Consider the following 9,835-nt stretch of genomic DNA (forward strand, 5'->3'; position numbering starts at 1 on the left):
CATATGGTTCAATTTTATTTCAATAAATTCGCTTGTGCGTAGGGGTCTTTAGCAGTCGGAGGACCCGTTGAAAACCCACGGGGATGGACAGGCGACCCTACTCCTTGTCACGTACAATCGTGGAATAGAAACCACACCAGTTGAATCAATAACAGACCTTATGATACAACGTGCATGCGCTAACCATTCGCCCCCTCCCTCCCCTGAAATAGACCAACTTATAGATGTACCTTAATCAGTCATTCTTATTGATTTAGTTAGTGTTCCTTTATATTTAATCTCTCTACACATCGAACAAAAGAAGGGAAATGGCATCCAGAAATCTCCAGTTATGGGTTGATCTTTCATAAGATCTATAGAAAAACACAAAACAGTTCGTTTATAATACTGTATGCAATTATAGTGCAGAAATCCGCTTGTATTAATCTAATTTTTTTCTCTATATTTTTTACCTCTAATTATACTTTCATATTCGCCGGATCAACCTTTTCCGATATTCTGAAACTATAATACATAGCCTAGAAGTAATGCGTGAGTGTGTGTGTGTGTGTGTGATGCTGGTGGTGATGTTAGGGAGTGGTGTATATCGGGGTGGGGGGGGGAGACACGTGTCCACAGAGGGTGGGGGCGGGTTATGCAGAGCATAATTTATTTCTCCTACATTCATTGAAACAACGACGAATAAACAAACATGTGAAGCATTGCCGCTGTTTTATCCTCACTCCACTCTAATCCTTTATATGCACCACCTAAATGAGTAGAAATATTGTCTCAGAGCTTCTGATTTTATAAAATATAATCCTCCAAACCTCACGTCAAACTTGATGTTTTCTCCACCCGAACCCTCCCCTGCTCAAACTAAGGGCTGATTTACAAATCACATTATGATTTTAAAACAAATGGGCTTCAATTGAACTCACGTATTTCAACAAACATAATTGATTAGAAATTACAATAATTCTTCAAAAAAATTAATATACATTAGTTTATATACCTTGCTATTATATATATATCAATTTATCACCCAATAATACATTCTATCGCTTTACATGAATTTGATTGGTCAGTTGGAAAGGAACTACTTTTTTTATTTTCAAAGAACAGTTCATTTCTTATTAAAAGTACCTTTTGTTTTATAAAAAATGAACTATTGTTATTCAATTGACCTTGATGGAAACACTGGGTCAATATAAAGGACTTTGCAATGGTTGAATTGCTGTCAAAAAATGATGTATCACTACGCCGTAATGTTCAGTAAAAGTGAAATCTACAGCAAAGAATTATATTTATCTATTTGTGCATGTAAGAAGGGATTGGGTGATAAATAAAATCTCCTACTCGTCTTTTTTGATATCAAAAAATATCAACACTCGTTGATAAAGTAAAAAAAACTCGACAGAACCTCGTTTTTTGTTACTTTATCAACTTGTGTTGATATTTTTTGATATCAGAAAAGACTGGTAGGAGATTCTCTATATGTGCTGACTAGTGCTGGGTATCGATAATGATTTTTACTATCGATAATCGGCATTCAAATGTTGATCGATAATTGATAGTTGTTTTTGCGGTCGTAATCAAGACTGAATTACGTGTTTAAAAGTCAAACCCATCTAATTAATAATACATTTTCTCCTATTACGTAATGTTGTTTATTTTTAAAATAATGTAGCCTTGGTTCCAAATGAAGAAATAATGTTTATATGTATGTGGAGGAACCAAAATAAAATGAACACGAGTCGCTTCAAAACATTGCGTACGTGAGCGCGACAGATACCAATATGGCGTCTATTCGTGTCGATTCGCATGCCAAAACTAGAGAAAAATTAATAAAGAGCTTGTTATCACGAATTCGTAAATTGTTTATTATTAAAATAATGTAGCCTTGATTCCGAATGAAGAAATACAAGCTTTTTTGGCATCCATGAGTGCTATATCATTTGTACTTTATTATAATACTGAGCAGACGAATTCTGAAAGGGGAAAAACTCCGGGTATCTCCGATTTGGCGAATTCCACGATATAGCGATTCAACAAAAATTGTTTCAAACTCAAAGTATTGTTTAAATGAGGGAGAATTTATTTTAACATTTTTTAAATGCTACATTGATACTTTGAAGTAGTTAAAGTGGTCGATGTATTTGTATTATTATTATTAGATTAACTCACAGAAAACATCGAGTCGAAAAATAGACGAAGAGATCGATAATCGATAGTAACATACCGCTACCAATTGTGTTTTTTGGCACGTCTAGTCGATATTATTGATTTATATCGATATTTTACCAGGCTCTACATCGCATTCAAGAATATTACATTAGAACTGTTCCAAGTCATTCTGGGTCCGCTTTGTTCGACCAACAAAGTCCGACTGGGGTGCCCAAACGATTCTCGAGTCTCTCAAGAAAGAAGGGGGTTGGATGGCTGAATGGTTAGCGTGCGCGCGCTGTATCATAAAGTCTGTCATTGAGTCGACTGGCGTGGTTTCGAATCCCCGGTTGTGCGTGGCAAGGAGTAGGTTCGCCTGTCCAACCTCGTGGGTTTTCTCCGGGGCCTCCCGTTTCCCCCCACTGCTAAAGACCCCTACGCGCAAGCGAATTATGTAAATAAAATTAAAACCATATGTTAGTCCCGAAATGACCTAGTTTGTGTCGAGTGGACGTTAAACCCCATTTCTCACTCTCTCTCTCTCAAGAAAGAAAGGTTTGTTGATCGACCACCTAGATTCAATAAGATTAGTTGAACTAGTTTACATCTGTCCACACTACACACGATATCAATATAAACACAAGCAGTGAAGAGTCTGTACTGACGGGTATATTTCATTTAAATTATTCTTGAGAAAAAGAGAAGATCATTGAAACGGCTTAATTCAACTTCCTCGAAGGTGAAGCGCTCTTTCAAAAGGGTACTCAAAGGGTCGCCATTTTCGTAGTTGTTTTAGTGTTTATATTTATTTAGGAACATAAAAATATTTTTAAAACAAATGTGAAGCCATGAAGAAATAATCGTTGCTGATATTATGAACTTTTAAACCCTTATATCTCTATCAGTAATGGGAGACAACTCCCCATATTGTCTTGCACTGTAGTGTACGCTTATCCTGCACTCGAGAAAATAATTAAATGTAATGCTTTTTGTATAATGTCATATTTAACACGGCCATAGTCTCCCCTTATTATTGAAAAAGGAAAGGCAAGATTGACCTTCAAATGATAAAGTATAACAATAAAAGTGAAATTACAGTTTATTAGTTACATGTAGTGTACAGTGCCGGACTGGTGGGACGAAGGCCCACCTATCAGGTCATTGATCAAGGTCCACACAAGTACGCGCCGAAGGCACGCGAGTGCCTGGAGGGAGGGGATAGAAATTTTGAAAATTGACAACCGCAAACCCATTTTCCAAGCATTTCAGACCAAAGCAGAAGAAGGCAAATTTTTCATTTCCTGATACAATTAGATAAGAGCACTATCATTAGATGAATTTGAGAATTCTAGTACACTTCTTTTTTTGTGTTGTTTGTCAGTCATTTTTTTCCTGTCTTTTCTTTCTCCTGTCCTGCGTCCTGTCCTCTCCTTCCTTCTTCCTTTTCTTTTCTCCCCCTCTCTTGTCTTTCTCTTTTCTTTTTTCTTTATTCTTTATAGGCTTAGGCCTACTTTTTTTTAATGAGCTTAGGCCCACCTGTCACGGACAGGTGGACAGGTGGGCCCAGTCCGGCATTGGTAGTGTACACTAACTCACAATTTGTATTGGTGTTGATAATGTGCTCTATCAACAAAACTTTTACTTGATTCTATTTTCAGATAAATAGACAAATACATCATTCCTTGAATTAGAAATTCAGTGAAATGAAATGGGATTTAACGTCCTACTGTTCTGTTCCGACTGGGCTAGTGAAGACGGGCATACGCCATACAGTATGCTATATGAGGGAAATTTTGCCCGGACAGCAGCGCTACGGCACAATCTTATATGGATTTCAAAGGGGGGGGGGGGTTACCAACAGAGGGGACTACGTTTGAGGTTATAGGGAAAGATAATTGATGGTCTGCCTCCATAAAGATCATATCAGGGTGTTCACGCCTTGGATTTTGGTGCCTCTTGTGGGTAAAGTCCAAAAATTAGTGCCAACCGCAGATTTAGCCAAGGTCGTGAGGTTAGGGTACGTGATTGTTGACGAGATTGTGGGTTAGGGTGAGGGATAGGGTTAGGGTTAAGGTTAGGGTTAGCTCTAGCCCCGTTTACAGTGCTAAATGATAAGGCTAGCTCAATTTTCGTCACAGATCACGAGATGTAAACAGAGCTGGCGCCAACTCTAATCCTGAACCTAGCACTCTATTGTTTACCCTAAACCTAACCTATAATCTCGCCAACAATCACGTGCCTTAAACTTATTTACATCTCAACGACCTTGACAAAAATTGAGCTGGCCTTAACAAATAGATTCAACCCCATATTTTGTGACAGTCTCTATCATTAAGACAAAAAGATATTTTGGGTGCTACATCATTAGCATTGTCTTTGATATTCATAGTCTGTTTCCCTTACCAAATCGTAACAAAATTACGTCTTGACTAGACTAATTGTGTGACTTTTATGCACACGCTTCTTTACTACACCATCTTCGAAACATTACAGTTTAATTACTTACACACCCAATGAAGAACATTAATAAAATTCATTGTTTCTTGCAAGCTATAATACTATATGGAAGTCGGGTCCCTAAAAGAAATATTAGTCCCTAAATAATTCAATTCCGTTTAGTATTTACAAAGGTATGCTGAATTGAAAATTTCGACAACATTCGGCAACCCCTCTCTACATACGATATAAGGGTGAAATGGTTCAATCCAGCCTAAAGTAATTATAATACATTTGAGCGTGGATTAGGCCCTGACAATTTAGATCCTGTCTGGAAAATTCAAGCGATTATCAGCAGCTTAAATTAAATCAAGACTTTCATTTTGGGGGGGGGGGGACCGTCGAAAAATGTCAATACTTGCGTTCAAATGAATAACCCGCGATTTGATCTCATACCACCTGCCCATCTGTGCCGACGGATTAAGAAATGTTGACACATACAAAATAACGATATATTCCTCCTACTGACGTGCGGGATCACGATGGCTTAGTGGTTAAGTGGCTGGCTCGCTAGTCTGGAGGACAGCTGTCTAGTCCTTCGGATTGTACGAAACACCGAGGTCCCGTGTACACATTGACGTGCACGTGAAATATCCCTTGACAGTTAAAATTCGATATAAGACTAGGCGGCTGTCCGGGCAAAGTTTCCCTCATAGCACACTGTATGGTGAATGCCCGTCTTCATTAGTCCAGTTCGGAGCAGAACAGTACGACGTTAAACTCCGTTTCATTTCATTTTCCGTTGACGTTCTTATATTACATCATAGATGTTGTTTTATTTGTATCACTATATTTTCATACGTTTTTAAAGTTTTTGCTTTTATAAACGATCGTATATATGTTGATTGCTTTGAATAACACGTATTGAACTAGAACGGTATTTTAATTAGTGTTCGGATATTCGAACAAGAATACTATTCGAATATTCGACGGGTCTTGAAATTTATATTCGAATAGTATTCGAATACTATTCGAATATTTTCATATCTTAATATATATATATTTAAAGTGGTTTATATTCAATTTATTATAATTTCTAATTAATTATGAAATACGTGAATTTTCTGGTGACATGTGAACAATACACAAGATTATATTTTAGCAATTGCCAGTGTATCTTTTACGTAAACTGCCAATCTGTACATAAGATCTCGGTCGTCCATGGCATCGCAACAAATAGACGCGGACCTCAACCACACTCCAGTCATCTGCCATCTCCGTCAGATGCTCTTTTAGTTTATCCGAAGTATGTGAACCTGGACATGATTTCACTTCCAGAGTCTTAGCCACCATCTCCCAATCTGATGATACAAAATGAGCGGTTAAATTCATGCAAGACTCATTTTGTTCATCTAATGTCCATACATCTGTGGTCACAGCGGCTAACTTCTGACTTAGGTCATTCCTGATTTGACGTTCGTCGGAACGAACGGCATCATAGATTTCTGCCATTCTTTTTTTGAATGTTTTACTTGACGGCAAATTGAGGGATGGATAGAGGGCTTCTACCAATTCCCGAAAATGGGAATAAGAGAGAGAGGGGCTGATAATGCTTGGCTACAAACTTGATCAGTTTCTCAGTGATGTTTTTTGCTGCGCTGAATCTTACTTGCTGTTGCCTGAAGAACTTTGTGTAGAACTTTTTAATTGGCTGAATCTTGCCTGATCCCACGTCCCGTGCTGAGGAAGTATCTGGAGCTACGTAGCCATGTTTCAACTTCAAGTGGTTCCAAAAATTAGCCTTGATGTGATATTAGTCGAGACCATGGAGGTGTATATATTGTCAATATATAAACCTCTATGGTCAAGACAGCCAACTCCATCCCGGAACTAACTGGCTAACCAAAGTAGGTAACATGCTACTTACAGAATAACTGTCTCTGAATACGGTAGATCTATGTAGGGGTAGCACCCTTACAAGCTGCGGTTAGGTAATCTAAGTAGGCTTTGAATGTAAATGTGGCAAGGGAAGTCGCCTTTAATAATATTTGAGAGCAAATAGAATAAATAATAGATATTCGAAAATATTCGAATATGGTAATTGCTATTCGAATATTCGAATATTATATTCGACGAGCGAATATTCGAATATTCGTGCCGAACACTAATTTTAATAGGCTAAATTCCCATGATAAGATAAATTCACAATACATGGAAATCAATATTTCCGTTTTTATTAAAACATATAAAAAATGTCCACGGAGAGAATGTAATTGGATAAGTAGAACAAAAGATGTTTGGCTAACCAGAACAAAAGATATTATAAAGGAATATATAAACCGGTCCCAAAACACATCTCTATTAAAGGGGACGTTCCCAGACATATTTAAATGAAATGACGTTTAACGTCCTACTTTTCTACACCGACAGGGCTAATGGACGCATCATGTTCCTGAAGCAACGGCAGCGAGTTTTACAACATCTAGACGTTGCTAGTCTGGTCTGAAAGTCCCTTTAACACAGACACGTGAACGATAGCGTCCAATCAGAGGTTGTGACTTAAACACACTCAAATCAAACATTGCGACCTCCACGGAAACCTTGACATTAAACGAAACTTGAACTTTGCAACAAGATTATCCCAGCTAAATATTAACTGGAAAGCGCGAGACTTGGTATTCGCGATGATCGAGGAATCTGATAGGCCCCCAGCTGGGTCGGTAGCCAATCAAAATTATTGCCGACATATGCAGGGTATTACGTGCAGGGCTTGTTAAGATGTATGGAGTTAAAGCGAGATCAAGCCTTCCATTGAAAATGCGTCTACATTAGACCAATCGGTGGTGAAAGGTAGGACGTTAAACCCCATTACATTTCACATATTTCGAATTCCGACCACTAAGGTTCCTTTCACGTGCATTCCAACGTGTACATGGGGACCTCGATATTTCTTCCCAGCCGAATGGCTAGACACTCTTCCCTACCAGGCCCACTAACAAGGGGGGACCACGCAGGAAAATCGTTGGGAACTTTCTCGGCTAACTTCGGGAGTTAACCCGAGATCTCTTGGTTCACGAACAAGCGCCTTACTCTCTAAGCGGCGCAAATATTTTATTGACTAAATCTTGGCGATTCCAAATGTAAGACTTATAAATCTTTATTGCAATATTGTGCAACTACCTGAAGCTGTGCGAAAATTTTCCCTGGAAATACAAACTTACAGTTGCCATCTGCCATGGTTTTTACTTGCCGACGTTTTTGTGGCAAGTGATTGTCACGATTATCAAGAGTAACTCACACATTTGAAATAAGCCCGTCAATCAAAACTTACGCTTAATTTTCGGTGTTCTTTGAAATTTGGGACAGCCCCTTTAAAAAAATTACTGTGATAAACTTTGTATTGGCACGGATTCTATTACTTCATTCGTCTTCATTAAAGAAAGAACACGCCACTATGTGGACAGGATATATCAAGTGCCCATTCTTCTGTTATTTTCGTTTCGTTTCTATTGATGGTCACACTCTGATAGAAATGAAACGAAACGAAATATCGAATTAAATAAACATCACTGAAAATATCCGAGGTGTAATCAAACTTCAAGGAAAGACAACAATTTGCTTACGAAACAATATCGCGAAGAAAAAGTTATGGGGACAGAAAAAAGGTTGACCATAAAAATGAAATATTATTTACAGTTGATGATTGCAACCGTAACATGGACAGTTTTGGATTGTGCTCGAACTTCTTATATTGTATGTAAGAATCATTATGCCAGCAGCAGAATCAGGCAGACATTTTATGTTCCCAGACGAATTCTATGCCCTGTATATTGTGGACGGCATGACTGGTGTCGAGCGGTTACGGTATTGAAGGAAACCTCCGATCAGCATAAATGCGACCTACATGATGGTATTTACGGTCTGGGATGTGAAAGTTTTCCACATGTTGAAACTTTAGATATACGTATGATATTTAAGGTAAGCCCATTTGTACTTGATAAGAGAGAAGAGAGAGAGAGAGAGAGAGGGGGGGGGGCAGAGAGAGAGAGAGAGAGCACAACAAAACTAACATATTATGGTGGTTCAATTTTATTTAAATAATTAGCTTACTAATACCCTATTCAATTATCACCAAACCCTATTCATGTATCATCAACCCCTACCCTACTCGCGTATCAACCAACCTTATTCAATTACCAAAACAACCCTATTCGCGTATCAACAAACCCTACTCAATTACCAAAAAACCTTACTCGCGTATCAACAAACCCTACTCAATTACCAAAAAACCCTACTCGCGTATCAACAAACCCTACACAATTACCAAAAATCCTTACTCGCGTAAACCCTACTCGCGTATCAACAAACCCTACTCAATTACCCAAAAAAAACCTAAACAAAAAAACAAAAAGTCGTCAATATTTAAGAGAAACACATGAAACTGACGCCATACATTAGGTTGTCGGTGTCAAACTTTTATATGGCATGGTTTTCATAGATGTTCGGTGCTCTCTTGAACCATTTTCGGGGATTTCATTACCTGAGAAACATGCTGCCCAGAATCCAAATTTATAAAGGGGCATACCTCTGCATTGTTTTATCATAAAATAGCAATTTTAGTCTCGAAATTAATATTTTGGGGGCCATTATTTCATTTGAAGATATGCCCAGTGGTGTTCAGTGGTTCCTTATACAATTTTCGGGAATCCGCTACCCCAAAACATGTTGATGCGAACTCAAATTTACCTATATTCGTAACTCTGCACTTCTTCATAATATACTGGCATATTTGATATGTACATGTTTTGGGGTCCCTACCCCAAATATCCTAACGTCCTGAAAGATGCATGAAGCAAGACACGAAAAAAAATGTGCAAGAAATTATTTCCAATTTGTTCTTCATAGAATGAAGGGTGGTGCCGTCTATATGATTTCTAAGACACATGAGGGCGCTTTTTATTAACTGAGCAACTTTTGCTAAAATAAGCGCCAATCTCAGTTTAACTGGGCTATACAACGTTATAGTTTGCATCAAATTTACTGTTATACATTCATAGGACCTTTACGTAACGCCAGTAGCGGATATAGAAGCTGTGAATAGGGTGGGAGCGGTTCCAAATCTAGGGTGCCATCCATAATCCCACCCAACAAAGAGCATAGATCGTATTGCCTATATAGTTGTTCGCGGTTCGTTATCTTGCTGGAAAGTATAGTTTTATTCAAGTTGACATAAAGTTCATGTCATATTCTGATT

The sequence above is a fragment of the Patella vulgata genome, chromosome 9, assembly GCF_932274485.2.
Source record: "Patella vulgata chromosome 9, xgPatVulg1.2, whole genome shotgun sequence".
NCBI classification, from domain to species: Eukaryota; Metazoa; Mollusca; class Gastropoda; family Patellidae; genus Patella; species Patella vulgata.